Source organism: Hylobates moloch, unplaced genomic scaffold (genome assembly GCF_009828535.3).
Source record: "Hylobates moloch isolate HMO894 unplaced genomic scaffold, HMol_V3 SCAFFOLD_3, whole genome shotgun sequence".
Lineage (NCBI taxonomy): Eukaryota > Metazoa > Chordata > Mammalia > Primates > Hylobatidae > Hylobates > Hylobates moloch.
In genome coordinates this window covers 163,053,555-163,080,143 of record NW_026652278.1, presented here as the reverse complement: position 1 = coordinate 163,080,143, position 26,589 = coordinate 163,053,555, and positions in this window count along the sequence as shown.

Here is a 26,589-nt window from a genome sequence, read left to right as displayed (position 1 = left end):
TAGTACCTGGTGAGAGAGACAAAAACAGGTTAATTAATTACCATTTTGACAAGGGCCAAGAAAAAAGTATAATTGTCCACACACCTATTTCATCTTCAAAACTATGATTCACCTAAGTGATAAAGGCTCTTTTAAATTTTGTTTTCTCTTTAAAGATGGGTCTCACTGTGTTGGCCAGGTTAATCTTGAACTCCTGGTTTCAAGCACTCCTCCTCTCTCAGCCTCCCAAAGGGCTAGGAATACAGGTGTGGGCCACCATGCCCAGCCAAAGGCTCTTTTTAAATTATCTTTCTCTTCTTAATATGAAGGGCCTTGTAGAGCATATGTGTTGAACAAATTTACTGAGATAGAGAATATGCATAAGGAGAGAGAGAAAATGAAATATTTACTTACAGGTTGTTTAACTGATAAGCACAAAAGGATCCTGAAAAAAATATGTATGAACAAGAATGCATGAAGAAGTTAATTCTTACTCTTCAGTGTAAGGGAAGTATCTATAAAATACCTGCGTGAAGAATGAGTTAGACATGGTGATTGTGGTAGAAGATAAGAATAGAAATGAAGGAGACAGAGATGTTGCTGACTGTCTAGAATTTCACAACCTTAGAGCGGTGGCTTCAGTCTTTGCATAGATAACAATTACTGGCATGGTTGTTGTTGCCTAGAAAGAGAAGTATGAAGACATTTGCATGGGAGTGTGCATCAAAGGCATTCTAGGGCTGAACAGAAAAGAAAAGTTAAATTGGGAATCATTCAACATTTCCCTGACCACCAGATGGACCACCATTCATTTCACTACATCCTCCAAATAAAAAATTGCTATATTTTCCCACGTGTATAATGATAAGAATTCCGCAGCTTTCCAAACACAGACAAGTTCCAAGTGCTCCAATGGCAAACTCCCACTGAGAATAATATAAGCATTCAGAAACTCCGAGGAAACTCCCCTATTTGCTGCCAAAATCTTTTTTTTTTTTTTTTTTCCGAAAGCCATGTACAGTTTCTGGAATGATTTTATGATTTCAAGATGATGCGTTTAATTGGGTTTGCAGACAAAAATACGAGCTGTACATATTGGAATGTCACTGTTTGCCCTCTTAAGTACATTTTTATTTAAAACATTAACACATTGTGAGAAGTTAGAGTACCCACATGTCTGCAAAATGAATGACTCAAGAATTCCTCAGGAGTTCTCACACACACAAAAAATGGAGGCATGTAATCTGAACTAAAGACAAATGAAGAGATTTAAAAGTATCAGGATTCCAAATGCATTCTGATACAAAGACATCATGGATTGCCCTCTCATATTTATTTATGTCTCTCTGAAGATTGACTTGGGGGCTATGTGTTTTGAAATTTGATAACAATTCACACTTGGAAATTACACTGGGCAAGGAGCTTTTCTTGTTACATAACCACACTTAATCCTAAAAATACTTGATCCTAGGTATTTATTAGGAGGTATTTTCTAATTTTGTTCATTTGTTTGTTGTCGATAATTTTTTATCACAGACTTCTTTAAAATTCTGATATTGTCTCTGAACCTCCTGCTTAGAAAAGTGCATGTGTTCCACATGTGGTACAGGTTTAGTTTGCCAACTCCTTGAAATCCATTCATGGATGATGGGACTGGTGGCAGGATGGGGGGTTCCATAGAGCCCAGGTCAAGTATCTCAGATGTGGCCCAAATACCTATCTTACCTGAAAAGGAAGAAATGAAACCCAGAGAGGCTAAGAAGTGACTTGTTGAAAGGTCACTCAACAAATGAGTAGCAGAGCCACCAGTGAAAATCAAACTTTCTTGCTAACTCATGGTCCTATATTTTCCCATTACCTGCTGTGAATTTAAATAACCACTAATAATCAAGGTTTTGGTTATCTCCCCTCACTCTTTACCCCTCACCAGCCAGCCCATATAGTCATAGTCAAGAGATAGTAAAGTCAGAAGTTGGAGAAACCTGGCTTTATTTCTGATTGATTATTGATTGAAGCTATTGCATGACTGGACATAAAAATACTTTCTCTGCATCAATCTCTCTACCCGTAAAGTAGAAACAATTATTTGTGGTTAATTCTAATCACTTAGGAGTATTGCAAGAATAAATCAGATAATGTCTATAGTATATAAGAATCAAATCAAAAACATGTAATACAAACTTCCTCAAAACAACAAAATAATTAACAACCTGTGTTTTCCAAAGCATTACAACCTAGGAATAAGTGTGAAGTCATGATTTTGGTAACAAATAAGTTTTCCCTAATTCTCAGGTTCACTGGAAAAATGACTGAGATTCTACATTTGTCATTTCTACAAGTCTCAAGCTGCATTCCCTATTATCCTTATAGGCAAGAATGTCTCCATGGCAACTCCAGGGAACTAAGCTAATGGCAAGGAGATCAGTGAGGAGACTGTCATGGTAATTCAAATGAGATATAGTGATGGCATACTTAAAAGCTTCCATAGTACAGATGGAGAGAAGTGAATAGATTCCAGGATACTTAGGAGGGATGGTGATGGATTGGAGATCACGGTAAAAGAAAACAGAGTACGGATACCACACAGCTTCCTGGCTTTAGGCCCCAGGTTCATGGTGGAACCATTCACTCTCACTGGGAGCAAAGAAGCAAAGAAGAGAGAGCAGCTAGAGAAGGTGAAGAAGGTGAAACAGGTTGCAGTGGGCGAGGCTTCTACTTCCCAGATGGAAGTGGGCAATAAACAGCTGCATATGTAAGTATGCATTGGAATTTAAGCAAATGTCCAAAGGCTTCAGGGCAGTAGGTCAGAGAATGAGATATTCAGGTAAAATGGAGGGGGCTGGTATGTGCCAGAAGAAGTAGAAGCTTGCTAGTTTGCCATTCTCACTTTTTTCCACCACAAACCGAGACAAGTAAATTCGTGCTGGTGGCTGCACCTTCATCATGGCAAGAAATGTTTTGGAAAATCTGAACCCATTTGAATCTATTAGTACAGTAAAGTTTTAGTAGCAATGTTAATAAGGTAAGGAGAAAGAGGAAATCGATTTAGAGGAATCAATTTAGGATTTGTCTGCCAGAGAAGGGAAGAGAGAACTAAACCTCTGAGTAAAAGTGGCTTTGTGCCTAATAGGAGGCTTGGAGGTAAATTGATTGTGGTATTTGCTAAAGGCCCCCAGAAGACGAGAAAGAAATAAGAACTCATGCTTTTGATTTCACAACCTTCTTTTCATTGTCCAAATATTTTTTTCTAACCCCAATGCTGCTTTACTTTTTAGATCTCAGACACCTAGAATCACAGAATCATAGGATTGAATAAACCCTCTAACCACCCAAAGCCTCCCTCATATCTCACCATCCTAATATAACCATCTTCCGTATCACATCACTGTCCAAAAATAAATTGTATTTTTCTTTTTCTCAGAAATCAGTGAAGTATCACTTTAGGGTACATCACAATAACTAACTCCTTTGCTTGTAGTTGCTGTTTATTGGCAATGTGCATTCTTGGGCTGTATGTCCAAGGTGAAATGAATGATTATCATTCATCAGGGGTCTAATATGTCCAGTGAAATAGTCATTGGCTATCTAATAGGAGAACTGTTCCACAGATGGCTTAGTTACAATGCAGAGGAGGGCAATTGGTAAGAATTAGGTCCTGAAGTAAGCTAGGCAAAACAGAGGTTTTCAAAGCTGAACCTTAAAAACACCTGAGGAGTTTTAAAAAATAGTTGCCCAGGTCTTATTTCAAACAAATTAAATCAGAATCTCTGGGGACGAGGCCTAGATATTTGTATTTTTTAAGACTCTCAGGTTGTTTCAAAGGCAACCTCAGTCATGAGCTTACATGAATTGGACATTAATGGCTGACCCAGTGTGCTCCCATTATAGAGTTCAAGCCATGTGGATTCTAACTACATTCCCCAGTGAAGGAATGAGCTGTGAATTCATGTGCTTAAAGGCCTTAGAGTCTTTTTTTGCACACCCAGCAGCCATAGGAAACCATTTCAGGTATGGGTGTGGGTAGTAAGGGCAAATGTTAAAGATGACTTTTGTCTGGCAGAACAATTTTCGTATTTTGTTACTAGGCCAGGCGTGGTGGCTCGTGCCTGTAATCCCAGAACTTTGGGAGGCCAAAGATGGGAATATTGCTTAAACCCAGGAGTTAGAGACTAGCCTAAGCAACAAAATAGGACCCCAATTCAACAAAAAAATACAAAAATTAGCCAGGTGTGGTTATGCACACCTGTAGTTGCAGCTACTTTTGGAGCTGAGGTGGAGGATCGCTTGAGCCCAGGAGTTAGAGGCTGCCATGAGTTGTGATCATGCCATTGCACTCCAGCCTGAGTGACAGAGTAAGACTCTATCTCAAAAAATAATAATAAAATAAAATAAAATAAGTTACTAAAACTTGGTGGTCTCAAACTCCTGGGCTCAAGCAATCCTTCTGCCTCCACCTCCCAAGGTGCTGGGATTATAGGTGTGAGCCACTGTGCCCAGCTCAAAACTTAAATTCTTAACCATTCAGCTGAACTGCCTCCAAAGGAGAGCACTACAAAACAAAGCAAAAAAAAAAAAAAAAAATCCCTATTTTTATAGTAACAGGGATAAAAGGTATCAAAAGAACTATATTGATGAATGGCATTTGGAATAAAAATGAGTATCTGTGCATTAATCAAAGCTAGGAGTCATGTTTCCATAGAATGAGCAATGTGTTACCTCCTTTGAAAGAAAAAACATTCACAAATGTACTTTGCTGACTTAAGTATGCACAAAGAAATAGATAGAAAACCTATATTCTTATAGCTCTCATAAAAGTATGAGACCAAAGTAAATTGATAAACAAAACCCAAAAAAGTGTATTAACAACATTAATATAGCAGATGATGCTGTTGTCCTAAAATGAAATCAGCACTGTCAATATGAATATCATATGGATAATCCAAACTGTGTTCACACAATAAATCATCATGTTATTTGGCCCTTACATGATGCACTTTAAAATATTAAACTTCCTCTGTTATCCTCACATTAGCCTTTGACAATTAAAAGAGTTGCCTATTTGGGAGGCTGAAGCGGGTGGATCACAAGGTCAAGAGATTGAAACCATCCTGGCCAACATAGTGAAACCCCGTCTCTACTAAAAATACAAAAACTAGCTGGGTGTGGTGCCGCGAGCCTGTAGTCCCAGCTACTCGGGAGGCTGAGGCAGGAGAATCACTTGAACTCTGGAGGTGGAGGTTGCAGCGAGCCAAGATCGTGCTACTGCACTCCAGCCTGGTGACAGAGTGAGAGTGAGACTCCGTCTAAAAAAAAAAAAGTTGCCTACGCATTAGAGCCCCTGTTAAATAAGCTCACCCAGAAATCTCTACAAAAAACATGTCTATTACAAAACTGCCTCCTCCTAATTTAGCACATGGTGCTACTTTAACATGTCTCCTTTCTCCCTGAAAATGACTCTCCTTGAGATTTATTTCTTTAATAACTAGGTTTATTATGACTTATAAGATGAAGGCAACAATAAAGGATATTTGTTTCCTGTAGGACTTCCAACACTAATTCGCCTGTTATCTTTCAGGAGAATCTCCCATGGGGGCGATACGGAAGGGATGCAGAGCCCCACCTTCCACTACAGTATCCAAAGGCAGAAAACACATGACCCAAGTTCAGTAAATGAGACTGTCCTACTATTTTTAATGTGGACCAAATGAGCCAATGACCAGAAATTATTAGAATTAATGATGTAAAAGTCAGATCCAATGGCACTAGTAATGATCTGGTGGCAGTATTAGTACCCACCAGCAACTTTGGACTGTAGTTCCAGGACTGACTGACCCTGTAGCTTTGATTTCTTCTTCCAGTCTGTCCTTAATTCTGTGAATCCCTTATATAATTCCAGAAAATCCCAATGCTGCTATGACAGAAAGATTTTGTTTCACTCTTACAAGCAAAAATCCTAACAAATACAGTTATTAATAATAGGAAGAGGTTTGTAAGAAATGAAAATATGGAGAATCTAGGATTTATTATCTAGCTATTGGAGACTATAGGTAGACAGTCTCATGAATAGTCCCCAATAAGAATCAGAAGTCCATGGGAAACAGTGATGAAGCAGCTAAATAAGTACACCTAGACTCTTTCAAGGTAGGCAGGTAGATCTGTGCAAACCTACACCAATGTCCGAGGAAGCTGAGAGGCCTAAGAAAGAGGCTGACATATCCTGTTTCTTAGAAACAAACGTTTAATAGGGACTTAAGGAACAGAAGCCATGTCTGTGTCTTGGGTGGTGGCAAGACAAGATGGCGGATCCTGGCACCATTACCTCTCCAATCCAGGGCTTACATACCATAGTGAAATTAGTGGCTCAGATGGAATTTGTAGACCAATTAAAGTGTGATAACATCAAGGTTGTTTGACCTAAGGACAGGATTTAAAGTTAAGTACCTTCTCTTACACAAGGAATAATAGATAAATGGAAATTTTAGAGGCCTTCCAGATATTGGAGTTAATCAGTTAAGCCAACATGGCAGATTAGCTTCCAAGGTGGAGCTGCTTTAGCCTCCCATCTAAAATGGAGTTTCTTTAGCTTCTGTATATATTTAATATCCTTCCCCATAATTTTACTTCATTTCTAAAAACTTCTGCTAAATGAAAAGCAATTATATGACATTTTTCCATTAATTTTGATGGATCAAATTATGATTCATTTCATCCAATCCAAAATACTCAATTTCCAATGGATAGAAAACTATATCAATTGAACAAAGAAAACAAGTTTATATAATTAAGAAAAACAATTAAAAGTAAATAAATACAGCTTACACATAAAATTAAGTGCCATGAAGATTTACTGTCTTCACTGAAAAAGAATGAGGAGACTAGAATGTAGAAAATAGTCACTGGAGAAGGAGAAAGAGCTCAAGGCGGTTATTCTTTGGAAGGTATGTTCTTTTTTTTTTTTTTAGAAAGGGTCTTCCTCTACTGCCCAGGCTGGAGTGAGTGGGTGGGAACATTGCCAACTGTAGCCTCAATCTCATGGGCTCAAGTGACCCTCCTGAGTAGCTGGGGCCACAGGTGCACACAGGTATACTTTTCTTTTGCACCATTTTATTCATCAATTTTCCACCACTAACTGCACTTGAAAATAACATTATAACATAGAAACCACTTTTATGGTGAAAAACATTTGTACACAAGAGACTTTAAAATATGGAAATAGTGCAGGCACAAAACAGACTCAAAAGTCATAGAAGGTGCACCCTTTTCATGCCCTTTCACTTGGCATACATATACAAAACATAATTTCTTATTCATCCAAACATTGTTTTATATAATATTGTCTGACTGTGAACTGTGTGTCAAGTCTATTGATGAGGATGTCTTTGCTTAGAAACATAATGTTAAAATATTATATCATATATATCTTTAGAAATATATATCTTTAGGTTAAAAAAAGTCATTATACTAAAAAAGAACAGAGTCATTCACAAAGAGGTAAATGTTCAAGAGATGATAAAACAAAAAGTCATAAATAAATGGTCATGAAGGAGGAAAATCTGTGCTATATATCATCTTCTAGAATAAAATATCCTCTAGGGTAAGGCTTTTGGTGACCATATTGCCCAGCTCATAGGCTGTGTAAAGGATGTGAATAAAAAGACTGGAGTGTGAGAAAGGTTAATCTGTTGGCACTTTATATAGACACTTATTAAAGAGAATGTGGATGCTGCAAAAGGGAGACATGAATGAAAAATGAAATATAATGAAAAATATCATAAACATTCTCTGTCGTGAAATATAATTAGAACAGAAAAAGTATTAACTTATTAAAAAGTGCAAAATTCTAAATTCTTGGCTTAAGTCAAATACATTTAAAAACCCAGGGACTTTCTAAAATCATTCAAAATAATTCTTTAGCTCAGGCAGCTACTGGGCTGCTGTGGCCAAAGGTTCATGCTGTAAGTTGTCCATCTGCACCAGTTGCACCATCTGTTGAATGCCCAGCCTCACCAAGTCTCAGAATGATAGTCCTGGCTAACACTTAGAAAATGCTATATTCAAGACACTGTACTAAGTGCTATATTTATATTATCATACTTAATATTCAGAAAAACCCTATTAAGTAAGTACTATTGTCTTCCGTGTTTCACGGGTTAGGAAACTAAAGCATAAAGAAGTTAAGCAAATTCTCATAGGTCAAATAGCTGGTAGTATTGGAGCAAGGACGAAAACGATTAGACCGATTCCACCATCCATATGCTTGATTGCACATCATGCAGCCCGCTGGTCAGGAGGGAATAAGCACTGGAGAATTGAAATGGAGATATGTGGAGAATTTTGAGTTATGCATGTACCTGGAAATCCTGAAACTCCAACCATTCGCTGAACCTCCCTTGTCCATGGGATCATAGTTTAGACCTTTATCAGGATGTTCTCCTGTTTGAAAATGTTGCTGCATCCTGATCTGAAGAAGTCACCCTACAAGAAAAAGCCAGTTCTCATGATGAACCCTGCCCTGCTTCCGCTCGATGGTGCAATTAGAGTTAGTGAAAACAAACTTCTCTCAACTTCCCAGGATCCCAGGATACCACTGTGCTCCTTTTTGTCTCCTCACCCTTTAAATATCGGAGTGTCTCACAGCACTGTCTTTAACTCTTTTCTCTTTATTATCTATGCTCACTCCTTAAGGGATCCCTGTCTCCTGCCTTTAAATACTATCAGCATGTTTAACTGCAAACTCATATACCCAGACCCATAACTTCCTGCTTGACATTTCCTATTTTTCTGTTTGAGATGAGGTCTTATTCTGCCATGCAGGTTGGAGTGCAGTGGTGCAGTCTTGGCTCACTGAAGCCTCTGTCTCCCAGGCTCAGGTGATCCTCCCACCTAGGCCTCCCTTCGAGTAGATGGGACCATAGGTATGTGCCACTAGACCCAGCTAATTTTTAAATTTTTCGTAGAGACAGGATCTCCCTATGTTGCCTAGGCTGGTCTTGATCTGCTGGGCTCAAGCAACCCTCCCACCCAGGCCTTCCAGAGCACTGGGATTACAGGTGTGAGCCACCACACCCCACACTGACATTTCCTTACCCAGCAGGCATCTCAAACCTAGTATGTCCAAATCTGAAAGGATAATTCCTACTAAAGTAGCTCCTCATACAGTCTTCCCCTTCTCAGTAAATAAATTCATCCTTTTTTAAGTTCCTCAGTCAATTTGAAGTCATTTTTTATTCCTCTCTTGCTATTACATCCCACATGGTAATTCTAGTTTCAATATATATCCAGAATCTGGCACTTCCAATCGCCTTCCTTGCCATCGTACTGGTTCAGGACACCACAATATCTTTATGGAATTATTGTGATAACCTCCTAGTGGTCTCCACAAGCCTGAGCTTGGCCTACTTTACTGCCTCTCTAGTTCCCTCCACCATTCCAAATGCACTAGTGTCAGAAGAGTAGCCAGAATGATGATCCTGAGAGATATAAATGAGATGATGCCACTCCCCTACTCAAAACATTTCTGCGTCTTCCAGTCTCAAGCGGAATATAAGCTAAAGTCTTTACCAGCACCTACGAGCCCTTACATGCTCTGGTCCCCATTAGCTTTCAAACTTCATGTCCTATTATTTCTCTTTCACTCTTTTTACTTAAAGCATATTGGCCTGTTTAATGTTTTCCTAAATTACTCAGGGCCTTTGCATATGAATTTTCCTCTACCTAGGATGCTGTTTTCCCAGATATGTGTATGGCTAATTACCTTGCTTCTTTCCTTTTTGATTTTTTTTTTAACTCAAAACTCCCATTCTCCCAGTGAGAACTTTTCTGACCACCCCATGGAAAATATCACACATATATCCCTCACATGTTCCTTGCATGCATTACTCCTGCACTTCACAGATATGTGTTGAATATATAAATGTGTTCTCCAGAAGGCCAGTTACAGAACCAAAACTGGGAAGGGAAAGATTATACACCCAAAACACCATAGGACTGTGGTCATTTATAAATGCATAAATCTTGGGAACAGGTAAAGAATTTGATTTTGAGAATGCTCACAAAAGAAGGAATAGTAGGATTCAAGTATTTATTGCATAGTTGGACTGTCTTAATTACAAAGACACATTTAACAAATCAAAACATTCACATGAGTACAAATGTCTTTGATGAATGACAAGATCAAAACTATGCCTACAAACTGAAACTTAAGTAATACTGTAGTGAATTCTTATAATGTTATTTTGCATTAGGATCCTTTCAAAATATAAGTTGGGCTTATACTAGAAGCAGAGCTTGGTCACCCATGACACAGTTTCCAGTTGTCCATTTTCTCCTAATTCTTTAGTGTGGTTGATCCAGATATCTACCTTGCACAACCACCTCCTAGGGAACACCTTCCTGTAGGACAGCTATATACCACCTACTTGACTTGCTCTCTGACCTTCAAACCCCGCCTGGACTGTTCATACGTATATGGCGCAATGACCATCTCTCAGTCACAGTGTAGACTACATGGAGCTTGTGCCTGCTTACTCTAAACCTACAATTCAAAAACTCTATCCCATGTTCTATGGGAAATCTAGTACCCTTATCAACATTTCTGAGAATTCCTTGGGGTTCATATCTTCATGGTTACTCTGGCCTGCCTGCCTCCACTAGACTACTGATGTCATTGGCATCTGATCCCCTTTAACTATTCTCCTGCCCTCTGCTCTGTGACAACCAGGACATGAAAAGCAAACTTATTCCTCTGAATAACCCTATAAACAGCTCACCCATAATATTTGTTCATGTGTTACATTTATATTATGATTTGAAATGATACATAAATGTATTAACATGGCCTTTGAAATTTTAAAATTTAATATTATACTTTCTCACTGTTTACATTTATTTGACCTGCCTTCAATAATCTCTTACTGTTCATTTTCCTCCATGGATATTTGCTCTGCTATGTTACTCGGCCGTTTCTGTTTCTTTCTCTTCTCTTCTTTCTCACTCTTTTTACTACTTTTTTTTTTTTTTTTGAGTCAGAGTCTCACTCTGTCCCCCAGGCTGGAGTGCAGTGGCACAATCTTGGCTCACTGCAACCTCTGTCTCCCAGGTTCAAGCGATTCTCCTGTCTCAGCCTCCCGAGTAGCTAGGATTACAGGCGTATGCCACCATGCCCCATTATTTTTATATTTTTAGTAGAGACGGGGTTTCACCACATTGCCCAGCCTAGTCTCGAACTCATGACCTCAAGTGATCCGCCTGCCTCGGGCTCCCGAAGTGCTGGGATTACAGGCGTGAGCCACCGCGCCTGGCTACTACTCTTTTTCTAATATTTGTTCATCACTTTTACAAAGAATATAGCTCTTCTTCATTTGTATTTTCCTATAACCCATGATGTTAAGTTTTCACATTATACTGAAATATAGTTTCTCACATTATTTTACAAACAAGACGATTCCTCCTCGTTAAAGGAACTCTTAAGCCAGATGGTAAAGTCTTTGCATCCAAGAGTCCTGAGCAGTTGAGGTATATGAATGACAGCTGCCTAAATCCAAATCTCCTCAAATAACCTCTAAGCAACAAGAATAAAACCACACAAAATTCTCACTTTTGGCATAATTAGAAGACAGAAAAATATTACAAGTGAAAATTACCCATAGATATAAAAATAAGCACCAAATTCCAGCATAGCCAAATTTCAAAGCTCTTCTGCAGTCATTCCCACAGAGAAAAGGGGTTCTGAAAAAATGCAGAAGAAAGATAAGGGACAATTGAGTTAAAGTCGCCCCCAGGAAGAGAAAGCTCAAAGAGTCCTGATAATAATCCTGGTGATGGAATATTAATCACTGAGTTCTGTAAGAATCAATTAATCCATCCAAATCTAAATAAATGAACAAAAACTAAATTAGTAGTGGGGGAATCTTATCCCTTTAAGTGGAATGTCAACTAATAAATGTAGAAAGGATGGTAGACTTAGAAAATCACCAGTTTGGAACTATTATAATAAAAATTGATGTAAGCAAAAATTATCAATGAGTACCTAAATGAGTAGGTCAAAGTTTGGGGAATAAAGAATATTTAGGTATCTTCAAAGTATCTCTCCACAAATTAGTTATAAATTACTATGAGGAAAATAATAAATTTGCAGTGGAAAAACCTAGCAGAACCATCTTAGCCAATCAATCATAGCTAACATCACCAATCATGGGACAGACCAACATCATGTGCCTGCTGATGTGATGTGCTGAGAAGAGCACAATCTCTTGTCTGTTTCCCTATCTGACATGCATGACCTGGTTCTAAACAGAGGAAATATCAGACAGACCCAAACTGAGTGACATTCCACAAAATAACAGGTACTCTCCAAGCTGCCAAGGTTATAAGAGAAAAGACTGAGGATTTAATCGAGATCAAAAACACTCCAGGGACATGATGATTAAGCACAATTCTTACCACTGAGTTAAATTTTAGACCAGGAAAAAATATATAGGACATTGTTGGGATAATGGACTAAATTTGAATATTGGTTCTGGATGAGGCATTCCTATTGTATCAATGGTATATATATTTTTTTACTCTGGTAATTTTACTAGTTATTCAAGAGAATGTGTTTTTCTTAGGAAACACACACTGTTCAAAAGGTTAAAAAATGTTTATTAAGAGAGTAAATGATAAAGCAACTAGAGCAAAAATGTTAATGATTTGTGAATCTAGGTAAAGAATAAAATGAATATCATTTGTTCTATTCGGATAATCTCTCTGTAAAACTTGAAATTATGGTAAAATAAAACGTTTAAAAAATTCTTGTTCTACTTTATTAAAAATAGAAAATTCTGATATTTGCCTTTTAAAAAAATATTCTCTGAAGTTAGATAACTGGAAACAAAAATTTACAAAGCTTCCCCACAGATCCTTATGAAAATAAGTTTATGGTAGAATTAAATATATCCAGGTAACTTAATCTTTTGCTTTTAAGCCAAATTAATTGAGCCAAAAACAATAGAGAGCTCTTAAAACATTATGTTGATTTTTGATAAATTAAGTTGTCCCAGTATTGCCAAAATGTTTACAACAATAATACAACAAAACTGGCCAGGCACAGGGACTGACACCTGTAATCCCAGAACTTTGGAAGGCAAAGGTGGGAGGATCACTTGAGTCCAGGAGTTCAAGACCAGCCTGGGCAACATAGTGAGATTCTGCCATGATTGTACCACTGCATTCCAGCCTAAGCAACAGAGTGAGACCCTGTCTCAAAAAAAAAAAAAAAAAAGAAAAGAAAAGAAAAGAAAAAAAAATTATAAAACTAATACTCTTGAGTCATTCTATGATTTTCATTATTGAAGTTTTATATTTGCTAAAATATCTGTTTTTATTGATCCATCTAGTATTAATAGGTGTACCTGCATCGTGTTCTTTTGTTTATAAGCTTAAAAATATAGCAGAAACTACTATAAATTGAGGATTTACTTATGCTAGGTATGGTGTAAGGAAAATTTAAAAAACAGCATTCTGTGTTTTGATCTTCAGAAATCCTACAGGTATGATTAGTTTTTTATCTATTTATAAATAAGGAATTGAAGATAAAGAAGGTAAAGAACTTAGACCTAACTTTGCACAGTTTTTAACTGGCAGAGGTAAGATTCTAAACCTAGTCAACAAGGCTAGAAAGCTAGTAGGTTTCCTAGTACCCTGTGTAGTACATATGCTCGCTAGTACTATTAGTAATTCCAGTGATTTTTACTTTGGGGTTTGGCAAAATCTCTCAGGATAAATAATTCAAAATCATCAATTGTTAAGTAATTTTCCTAGATGAATTCTTGGAATTAAGATGATAGTCTGCTTAACATACGATTCCATTACTTTATCATGTCGGACTACAGCCTGGCAAGGGTACACTGCTCTGTTGGAAAATAATTTTTAAATATACTTTTATTAATCTGGAAGAAACTGCAATGTAGGAGATCCAGAAATAGATAATATAAATTTATTTTGAAAAATTAAAAGGATGGACTTGAGTAACAGACAAAATTTCCAAATAAGCAGATCTTGATTTTGAAGTTCAGGTTTTTATTCTATTTTAATTAAAAATCTCATAACAAAATCAAAAGACCCAGAAACAAAATCCTTGCAAATATTTTTTGTTTTGAACTTCTTTTTTTTATTACTATTATAATTTTTTTTGTTGTTTTTACATGCAGAGATAGGGTCTTGCTAGGCTGCCCAGGGTGGTCTCAAGATTCTGGGATCAAATGATCCTCCCACCTCGGCCTCCCAAAGTACTGGCATTGCAGGCGTGAGTCACCACACCTGGCCTGTTTTGAAATTCTTTTAAGTTTTCATATTGAGCTGTCAAAAAGGTATCTAGCTACCCATTGCTTTCAGACACAGTAGCTCTATTTACGTGGCTACTGCCAACACATGAGTCATTGAGTCAGACTGTGACATGCCCACAGCATATCCCATTATTTAACTCATTGACTCAAGGAACACATAAGAAAAAATACACAGTCTACAAATTAATCACTTTAGCAAAATTGGCTTTACACACATTCTAGGATACATGCATGATTAAGCAAGCTATATTTATGTCAGCAGAGAACTATAAATAAAATATTTATTTAGAGTCATCTTATATAAGGAGATGTCTAATTTTTGTTGAATTTACATCTTCAGATGTCAGACTCAACAGAAAAACAGGCAAGACACGCAGTTTTGTTTTATCTTCCTCCACCAGCCCCAATGCCAAATGTCACATAAGACACACACACACACACACACACACACACACACACACGCAAGAAGGTTGTATTTCTCAGGTAGTCAGAATAGCAATAGCAAATTGAATGGTTCTATGAATGTCTGGATCATGTTTTGGGAAGAAGTAACACTTCTGCAGAAATTTTGTTTACCTCTTTTAGATTCAAAGAGCTGGCAAACTGCCAAACTGGAAATTCTGAAAACTGGAAGTGCAAATTGTGTTATTTGTATTGTAATCTTTAACATGTGTCATTTCAATGATTCGCAAATCGCACTATGAATCAAAATTAAAACCAAAAATGCAGGTTTTGATAAAATAGGATTCAATGGAAATGTAAAATTACATTTTAGCACAGTGTCCTCCATTGAATATGTTTCCTTCTTTCCCTCTCCTTCTTTTCAGTTTAGGCTCCCACAGGTTTTAGATTTTATCTGAGGTTTGAGAGTAAAGTGTTGCATACCTTCAGAAAAGCTTTTGCCTTATTTCCAGTTATTTCAATGCAATATTAGATAAGAATCCAAGTAAGTATGATTTATGGGTATTGTTACATTTATCTGGAAAAAAATGCAAACTTAAAAGTGTTTGACAGGGCTCACCACATGAGAAACATCTAGCCCCTTCTAGCTTGTCAAAAAAATGGAGGACAATTGAAAGAGGTTGTAGTAAAGCATGGAAAGGACCAATTTAATGATTTTGTTAAAAAGAAATGAAAACAATTATGTCATTATAATATTACTGCTATAATATTATACGTTATATGTTGTTATAACATAAAAAAGTCATAATCTTTAATCATTCATTTTTGAAATTAACTTCTGTCGTATAATTGAACATTTGTTTTTGCTTCCTTTTTCTTCTCCAAATATTTGGGTTTAGTTGAGGTTCTGGAAAAAACTTAGTGGTTTACTTTAGACTAAATAAGCTTAAAATTCACTCAATATCAGCTTAAAATCTTTTACCAAAACATTTTTCATAGGAACATATTCCTGTTTTCCATAAATTTAATTTACTAAAATCTAAGAGCCAGATCAGAATTCTTTTTTGGCAGGCGAGCTTAGAGAAAAATTAAAGCAATCAGATTGTTTTCTTGAGTCTCTATAAGCGTACCTCCTCTGCACAGTGAATTGAAAATCCTTTTGCTTCCACATCTGATAAATAATACAATTAGTAACTCTAATAATTTTTATTTTTGATGGAATCAAAATGCAGTTATCACTTTGTGAATTTTTTTTTTTTTTTTTGAGACATGGTCTTGCTCTGTCCCCCAGGCTGGAGTGCAGTGGCACGATCTCGGCTCACTGCAACCTCTGCCTCCTGGGTTCAAGCGATTCTCCTGTCTCAGCCTCCTGAGTAGCTGGGGCTACAGGCAGCTACTGTGCCATGACGCTGGCTCATTTTTGTATTTTTAGTAGAGACAGGGTTTCACCATGTTGGCCAGGCTGGTCTCAAACTCCTGACCTCCAGTGTTCCACCCACCTCAGCCTCCCAAAGTGCTGGGATTACAGGCATGAGCCACCGTGCCCTTCTGCTTTGTGAAATAATTTAAGTGAATTCACATGCGTGCAACTTCTCCCATGTGTGAAGCAAGTTAAACACAAGAAACATGATCTCCACATTCTGAACAGTAAATGGAATGTGAATATGGAATTAACAAATGTAATTAAACACTTACTCATTGGAAATGGACATATAATGACAAATATAAAAAGAAAAAACATGTAAGAATATTATACCTGTACTCAAACTTGTCCTTCAGGCAATATTGTGAGAAATTTCTCCACTAAACCCAATGAAGAAACTGAAGAAAGTAAAATATTAATACCCAATTTTCTTATGAGTTGATTCAATCAGCCTTTACTAAATTCCATACAAAGTTTAAAATAACAATTCCTGCAGTCCTAGAGCTCTCATGGTACAGGGGAGAGAAATGTACACAGAAATCTACTGGTGTGGTGAGTATCACAACTGAGATGTTGACAGAGTACAGTGGGATCACGAAAGTGGAAATATGTAATCATACACACAGACATCACAGAATATTTCATAAAGAAGGTAAATTTTTAGTTGAGTGACATATAATTACAAGGAACTCCCTAAACAGTTGCAGGGGAAAGCAGTTGCAAAGATATGGAAGGGAAAAAGAACATACTGTATTTTAGAAGATTTCTAAATAGTTTAGCACACGTGGAATATCTGGAGTATAAACAGGGAGGGAATAACTTTGCCCATTAAAATAAGGAATTAAGAAGCCACCATCATTTTTATTGTTTTTTGTTTTTTTGCTGTCAAATTAATTTTTCATCTACGGAAATTTGAAAATGGGGAAAACATAGAGAAGAAAATTAAACCTACTTCAAATTCTGTTCAGCAAAGAATTGTGTGGCTTGACTACATGCTTTATTCCACAGCCATGCTTCTAACAGCCTTGCAGTGATACTGATCTGAGGCCATGGGCAGCAAATGAGACTGTCCCCCAACTCAGCTGGGACCAACCATACTTCCCCCAACTCTCACCAAAATGTTCTCCACTTATTTTCCACAATGATGCATTCTTTTCTCAGTCTTGATGCCTTCTGAATAATTAAATTTTCCCTAGATTTGCTGATATTTCCTTGATTTTATGGTATGTGATTGTTGTTTCCTACTCTTGGCACTAATAAAGGTAGTTCTCTTTTTTATTATTATTATTTCCTATTGTTTTTCTCCTAGCGTATGACCACTTGTTGAAAAAGGGTTTTGCTCTTAAAGGAAGCTTTGCCAGAAATCCAGAGCACATTTTCTCTCTTTAGTTCAGGATTGTACATGTAAGTGGCACTGCTGGGTCAAGCAAGAAGTACTATTGAAAGGGTTTGGTATAGAGGCAAGTCACTTTTTGAAAAAATGTCGATTTTCATGCCTATGATGGCATGTGAGATGCCATTTTCTAGCATGCTTACTGACACTGGGTGTTGTCTTTTATCTTTGCAAGCAGTTGAGGGATTTTGAAGAATCATGGTGATAAAATCAGCATTTAACTTTCTTGCTGTCACTCTTCCCGCAGCGTAGAGTTTACGCTGAGCATACAGGGTATGGTCTGGTTTGCAGGCCAAAAGATAAGGTAGGTGGTTTGTGAAATAATCTAGATGAGAAAACATAACCAAGGAAGTGGCAGGAAGAAGAAGAGAGAAGGAAAAAAATTTGAGAGACAGGAAGGAAATATAAATATTGTAACCAAGAACAACATATTGCTAAAGGGGGCAATAAAAATAATTTTGAAAATTGCTGGTCTCTACAAAGCACTGTACACATATTAGTTCATATAATTCTCACAAATTTAGAAGATAGGTGTTGTTATTATGATTTTTCAGATTTGTAAAATAGGTTAAAGTAGACATTTAGAAAGTTGCATTATAATGATTGTACTCACTTGTATATAGGAAGCAAGCTAATACATATAGCTATGCATTGAGTGTGAATTGCTTGTGAGACATATCATATAGTTAAGTAGATTCAGAGAAATGTGGGTTTGGAATTTAAGACAGACAGAGGAATCATAAAATTTAAAATTTGACAGTCATTAGGATATCTTGTTCCCCCAATAAATCTAAGTCCTAAAGTAAGGCAAACCTTATTTATGAGTTTTATACATCAGATACATTATATGAATATAGCATGTCTCTTTCTCTCAAATAAGTAAACTGCCTTAAAAAAAGATAGTATCTAATCTACATACTATGTGAAGAGCAATACTATTTATGCAGGAAAAGGATAGGAGGGAGAAAGCAGAGAACAATACCACAAAGGACAGATGTTCCCAATATGTAAACTGAGTAAAGTTTCTTGAAGGAGTGAGATTTAAAAATATATATCTGGGGCCAGGCACAGTGGCTCTCACCTGTAATCCCTGCGTTTGGGAGGCCAAGGCAGGTGGATAACTTGAGCTCAGGAGTTCGAGTCCAGCTTGAGACTAGCTTGGGCAACACTGGGAAAGCCCATCTCTGCAAAAAATACAAAAATTAGCCCGGCACGGTGGCGTGTGTCTGTGGTCCCAGCTACTCTAGAGTCTGAGGTGGGAGGATTGCTTGAGCCTGGGAGGTGGAGGTTGCAGTGAGCCGATATCACACCACTGCACTCTAGCATAGGTGACAAGAGTGAGACCCTCTCTCAAAAAAACAATTACATATGCATAATATATAGACTTTATATTCTATATAAAAGACTATGTTATATATAATATATAGACTTTATATTATATGTATATAATATAAGACTACATATAGAGAGAGACTTTGTTATGTTTAGAAGATGTGGTCAAAAAAGAAAAAGAAAGAAAGGCTCTCTTTATGCATGACGTGTTAGAATTTAGCTATTGTGTCTTCACTTGCCAAAAGCAACATAGTGAATTGAATGCATTCACAAATTTAGGCAAAAGGTCATGGTTGATAAAAATCTGGGTTCCAGAGATGTTTACTTACTTTTTAATGAATCAGTGATCCTCATTAGGTCAATGACAATACAGTAAATTTTTCTTACCCAAAATCTTTAGCAATAGCTAAATCTTTAGCTTTTCCAGATCGGGATATTTCTTAGTAATTATAGAAATGACAACTCACCCTCATTTGTGATTTATGATATAATTTAGCTTTTTTTCAATCTTGCTACTATCTTTTATGATATTGCATCATTCTTTAGCACAGTTACTCAAATACGACTTAAAATATGCAGAAATATGCCAATCAGACCTTATTTTGTTATCAGTTAGCATCTCTTAAATAGAAAGATAGTACTAATGGTTAAAATTTGTAGATTCTTTTCATGTCTTTGAAAATAACATGAAAATAACAAATAAATTAACCAAATCTTAGTAATCAGAGATGCAGTAATTTAATGTTATCTTGGAAAACAAATTAACAATAATCTAATGGGTTATGTTCAAATTATTACCTAGATTTTATGTATGGTAAATTTTTTACCAAATTTCTTCACTTCATATTTCCATGTGTTTTTGTTCTTATTTTAACTTAAAGAACTCTTTCTGATAATAGAAATTAAAAAAAAATCTGTACTTATCTTACTTTCAAGCTTGCATGAGATCTATGTAAAATATTTTTTAAATGAATTGTAGTATTACAGTAATGTTCCAAATATTAAGATGGTGTCCATCCAAGGGTATGTCTCCTCCCATTTTCTCTGTTTAGTACATATTTTCTTTTCCTTTCATTCCTAATTCTTGTAAACCACTATAACGCTCATGGTTTGAATACTACAGTGATGATTCCAGCCTCTTTCAAGTGGATGGGCAGATCAACAACATCAATAGGAGAAACAAATTTAAATATTCAAATAAATTGATACTTACTTTATACTTTTCGCTATGCTTACAGAAAGTAACTAAATTATGAGTTACATCTGCTATTCTAATGATATTTTCATTATATAAAATTCAGCAACCTTTAAAGGGTGGTTCCAAGATGGCCGAATAGGAACAGCTCCAGTCTACAGCTCCCAGTGTGAGCGACACAGAAGACAGGTGATTTCTGCATTTCCAACTGAGGTACCAGGTTCATCTCACTGGGGCTGGTTGGACAGTGGGGGCAGGACAGTGGGTAGAGCCCACTGAGCAGAAGCCAAAGCAGGGCGAGGCATCACCTCACCTGGGAAGCACAAGGGGTCAGGGAATTCCCTTTCCTAGCCAAGGGAAGGGGTGACAGACAGCACCTGGAAAATTGGGTCACTCCTACCCTAATACTGCGCTTTTCCAATGGTCTTAGAAATGCAACACCAAGAGATTATATCCTGCGCCTGGCTTGGAGGGTCCCATGCCCACGGAGCCTCGCTCATTGCTAGCACAGTAGTCTGAGATTGAACTGCAAGGTGGCAGCAAGGCTGGGGGAGGGGCGCCCACCATTGCTGAGGCTTGAGTAGGTAAACGAAGCGGCCGGGAGGCTCAAACTGAGTGGAGCCCACCGCAGCACAAGGAGGCCTGCCTGCCTCTGTAGACTCCACCTTCAGGAGGGCATGGCCGAAAAAAGGCAGCAGAAACCTCTGCAGACTTAAATATCCTTGTCTGACAGCTTTGAAGCTGGCCCCCTAGTGGTTCTCCCAGCACGGAGTTTGAGATCTGAGAATGGACAGACTGCCTCCTCAAGTAGGTCCCTGAACCCCGAGTAACCTAACTGGGAAGCATCCCCCAGTAGGGGCAGACTGACACCTCACACGGCCAGGTACCCCTCTGAGACAAAGCTTCCAGAGGAATGATCAGGCAGTAACATCTGCTGTTCAGCAATATTCGCTGTTCTGCAGCCTCCGCTGCTGATACCCAGGCAAACAGGGTCTGGAGTGGACCTCCAGCAAACTCCAACAGACCTGCAGCTGAGGATCCTGACTGTTAGGAGGAAAACTAACAAACAGAAAGGACATAACACCAAAACCCCATCTGTACGTCACCATCATCAAAGACCTAAGGTAGATAAAACCACAAAGATGGGGAAAAAACAGAGCAGAAAAGCTGAAAATTCTAAAAATCAGAGCACCTCTCCCACTCCAAAGGAACGCAGCCCCTCACCAGCAATGGAACAAAGCTGGATGGAGAAAGACTTTGACGAGTTGAGAGAAGAAAGCTTCAGACATCAAACTTCTCCCAGCTAAAGGGGGCAGTTCGAACCCATCACAAAGAAGCTAAAAACCTTGAAAAAAGATTAGACGAATGGCTAACTAGAATAATCAGTATAGAGAAGTCCTTAAATGACCTGATGGAGCTGAAAAACATGGCACGAGAACTATGTGATGAATGCACAAGCTTCAGTAGCCAATTTGATCAACTGGAAGAAAGGGTATCAGTGATTGAAGATCAAATGAATGCAATGAAGCAAGAAGAGGAGTTTAGAGAAAAAAGAGTAAAAAGAAATGAACAAAGCCTCCAAGAAATAATCTACGTCTGATTGGTGTACCTGAAAGTGACGGGGAGAATGGAACCAAGTTGGAAAACACTCTGCAGGATATTATCCAGGAGAACTTCCCCAACCTAGCAAGGCAGGCCAACATTCAAATTCAAGAAATACAGAGAATGCCACAAAGATACTCCTCAAGAAGAGCAACTCCAAGACACATAATTGTCAGATTCACCAAAGTTGAAATGAAGGAAAAAATGTTAAGGGCAGCCAGAGAGAAAGGTCGGGTTACCCACAAAAGGAAGCCCATCAGACAAACAGCAGATCTCTCAGCAGAAATTCTACAAGCCAGAAGAGGGTGGGGGCCAATATTCAACATTCTTAAAGAAAAGAATTTTCAACCCAGAATTTCATATCCTGCCAAACTAAGCTTCATAAGTGAAGGAGAAATAAAATCCTTTACAGACAAGCAAATGCTGAGAGATTTTGTCACCACCAGGCCTGCCCTACCAGAGCTCCTGAAGGAAGCACTAAATATGGAAAGGAACAACTGGCACCAGCCACTGCAAAAATATGACAAATTGTAAAGACATCGATGCTAGGAAGAAACTGCATCAACTAATGAGCAAAATAACCAGCTAACATCATAGTGACAGGATCAAATTCACACATAACAATATGAACCTTAAATGTAAATGGGCTAAATGCTCCAGTTAAAAGATACACACTGGCAAATTGGATAAATAGTCAAGACCCATCAGTGTGCTGTATTCAGGAGACCCACCTCATGTGCAGAGACACACACAGGCTCAAAAAAAACCGATGCAGGAAGATCTACCAAGCAAATGGAAAACAAAAAAAAGGCAGGGGTTGCAATCCTAATCTCCGATAAAACAGACTTTAAACCAACAAAGATCAAAAGAGACAAAGAAGGCCATTACATAATGGTAAAGGGATCAATTCAACAAGAAGAGCTGACTATCCTAAATATATATGCACCCAATACAGGAGCACCCAGATTCATAAAGCAAGTCCTTAGAGATCTACAAAGAGACTTAGACTCCCACACAATAATAATGGGAGACTTTAAAACCCCACTGTCAACATTAGACAGATCAATGAGACAGAAAGTTAACAAGGATATCCAGGAATTAAACTCAGCTCTGCACCAAGCATACCTAACAGACATCTACAGAACTCTACACCCCAAATAACAGAATATACATTCTTCTCAGCACCACATCGCACTTATTCCAAAATTGACCACACAATTGGAAGTAAAGCATTCCTCAGCAAATGTAAAAGAACAGAAATTATAACAAACTGTCTCTCAGACCACAGTGCAATCAAACTAGAACTCAGGATTAAGAAACTCACTCAAAACCACTCAACTACATGGAAACTGAACAACCTGCTCCCAAATGACTACTGGGTACATAACAAAATGAAGGCAGACATAAATATGTTCTTTGAAACCAACGAGAACAAAGACACAACATACCAGAATCTCTGGGACACATTCAAAGCAGTGTGTAGAGGGAAATTTATAGCACTAAATGCCCACAAGAGAAAGCAGAAAAGATCTAAAATTGACACCTTAACATCACAATTAAAAGAACTAGAGAAGCAAGAGCAAACACATTCAAAAGCTAGCAGAAGGCAAGAAATAACTAAGATCAGAGAAGAACTGAAGGAGATAGAGGCACACAAAACCCTTCCAAAGATCAATGAATCCAGGAGCTGGTTTTTTGAAAAGATCAACAAAATCGATAGACTGCAAGCAAGACTAATAAAGAAGAAAAGAGAGAAGAATCAAATAGATGCAATAAAAAATGATAAAGGGGATATCACCACCAATACCACAGAAATAAAAACTACCATCAGAGAATACTACAAACACTTCTATGCAAATAAACTAGAAAATCTAGAAGAAATGGATAAATTCCTGGACACATACAGCCTCCCAAGATTAAACCAGGAAGAAGTTGAATCCCTGAATAGATCAATAACAGGCTCTGAAATTGAGGCAATAATTAATAGCCTACCAAACAAAAAAAGGCCATGACCAGAAGGATTCACAGCCAAATTCTACCAGAGGTACAAGGAGGAGCTGGTACCATTCCTTCTGAAATTATTCCAATCAATAGAAAAAGAGGGAATCCTCCCTAACTCATTTTATGAGGCCAGCATCATCCTGATACCAAAGCCTGGCAGAGACACAACAAAAAAAAGATAATTTTAGACCAATATCCCTGATGAACATCGATGCAAAAATCCTCAATAAAATACTGGCAAACCGAATCCAGCAGCACATCAAAAAGCTTATCCACCATGACCAAGTGGGCTTCATCCCTGGGATGCAAGGCTGGTTCAACATACACAAATCAATAAACATAATCCAGCATATGAACAGAACCAAAGACAAAAACCACATGATTACCTCAATAGATGCAGAAAAGGCCTTTGACAAAATTCAACAGCCCTTCATGCTAAAAACTCTCAATAAATTAGGTATTGATGGGATGTATCTCAAAATAATAAGAGCTATTTATGACAAACCCACAGCCAATATCATACTGAATGGGCAAAAACTGGAAGCATTCCCTTTGAAAACTGGCACAAGACAGGGATGCCCTCTCTCACCACTCCTATTCAACTTAGTGTTGGAAGTTCTGGCCAGGGCAATCAGGCAGGACAAAGAAATAAAGGGTATTCAATTAGGAAAAGAGGAAGTCAAATTGTCCCTGTTTGCAGATGACATGATTGTATATTTAGAAAACCCCATCATCTCAGCCCAAAATCTCCTTAAGCTGATAAGCAACTTCAGCAAAGTCTCAGGATGCAAAATCAATGGGCAAATATCGCAAGCATTCTTATACACCAATAACAGACGAACAGAGAGTCAAATCATGAGTGAACTCCCATTCACAATTGCTTCAAAGAGAATAAAATACCTAGGAACCCAACTTACAAGGGATGTGAAGAACCTCTTCAAGGAGAACTACGAACAACTGCTCAACGAAATAAAAGAAGATACAAACAAATGGAAAAACATTCCATGCTCATGGATAGGAAGAATCAGTATCATGAAAATGGCCATACTGCCCAAGGTAATTTATAGATTATATGCCATCCCATGAAGCTACCAATGACTTTCTTCACAGAATTGGAAAAAACTACTTCAAAGTTCATATGGAACCAAAAAAGAGCCTGCATTGCCAAGACAATCCTAAGCCAAAAGAACAGAGCTAGAGGCATCACGCTACCTGACTTCAAACTATACTACAAGGCTACAGTAACCAAACAGCATGATACTGGTACCAAAACAGAGATATAGACAAATGGAACAGAACAGAGCCCTCAGAAATAATACCACACATCTACAAACATCTGATCTTTGACAAACCTGACAAAAACAAGAAATGGGGAAAGGATTCCCTATTTAATAAATGGTGCTGGGAAAACTGGCTAGCCATATGCAGAAAGCTGAAACTGGATCCCTTCCTTACACCTTATACAAAAATTAATTCGAGATGGATTAAAGACTTAAATGTTATACTTAAAACCATAAAAACCGTAGAAGAAAACCTAGGCAATACCATTCAGGACATAGGCAAGGGCAAGGACTTCATGTCTAAAACACCAAAAGCAATGGCAACAAAAGCCAAAATTGACAAATGGGATCTAATTAAACTAAAGAGCTTCTGCACAGCAAAAGAAACTACCATCAGAGTGAACAGGCAACCTACCAAATGGGAGAAAATTTTTGCAATCTGCTCATCTGACAAAGGGCTAATATCCAGAATCTACAAAGAACTCAAACAAATTTACAAGAAAAAAACAACAATCCCATCAACAAGTAGGTGAAGGATATGAACAGACACTTCTCAAAAGAAGACATTTATGCAGCCAAAAGACACATGAAAAAACGCTCATCATCACTGGCCATCAAAGAAATGCAAATCAAAACCACAATGAGATATCATCTCACACCAGTTAGAATGGCCATCATTAAAAAGTCAGGGAACAAGAGGTGCTGGAGAAGATGTGGAGAAATAGGAACACTTTTACACTGTTGGTGGGACTGTAAACTAGTTCAACCATTGTGGAAGTCAGTGTGGCGATTCCTCAGGGATCTACAACTAGAAATACCATTTGACCCAGCCATCGCATTACTGGGTATATACCCAAAGGATTATAAATCATGCTGCTATAAAGACACATGCACACGTATGTTTATTGCGGCACTATTCACAATAGCAAAGAGTTGGAACCAACCCAAATGTCCATCAATGATAGACTGGATTAAGAAAATGTGGCACATATACACCATGGAATACTACGCAGCCATAAAAAAGGATGAGTTCATGTCCTTTGTAGGGACATGGATGAAGCTGGAAACCATCATTCTCAGCAAGCTATGGCAAGGACAAAAAACACCGCATGTTCTCACTCATAGGTAGGAATTGAACAATGAGAACACATGGACACAGGAAGGGGAACATCACATACCAGGGCCTGTTGTGGGTGAGGGGAGGGGGAGGGATAGCATTAGGAGATATACCTAATGTAAATGATGAGTTAATGGGTGCAGCACAGCAACATGGCACATGTATACATATGTAAAAAACCTGCACGTTGTGCACATGTACCCTAAAACTTAAAGTATAATTAAAAAAAGGTTAACAGGAGAATAACTTGGGATGATGATTAGTTTTGTCTAATGTCTAGGTTCTCATGAGTAATACAGATAAACTATTAAAGATAAATAAATTGAGTAAATGTAAATGAGAAAAAAATTATTTTGTAAATTTTTATTAAAAATTCTGCTAGAATTTTTATTGGGATTGCATAGAATCTATAAATCAAGTTAGGGAGAATTCATATCTTAATAATATTGAATATTCTAATATAAGAACACAGTATATCTCTCCATTTATTTAGGTCTTCTTTGATACATTTCATTAGCAATTTTTTTAGTTTTCTACATAC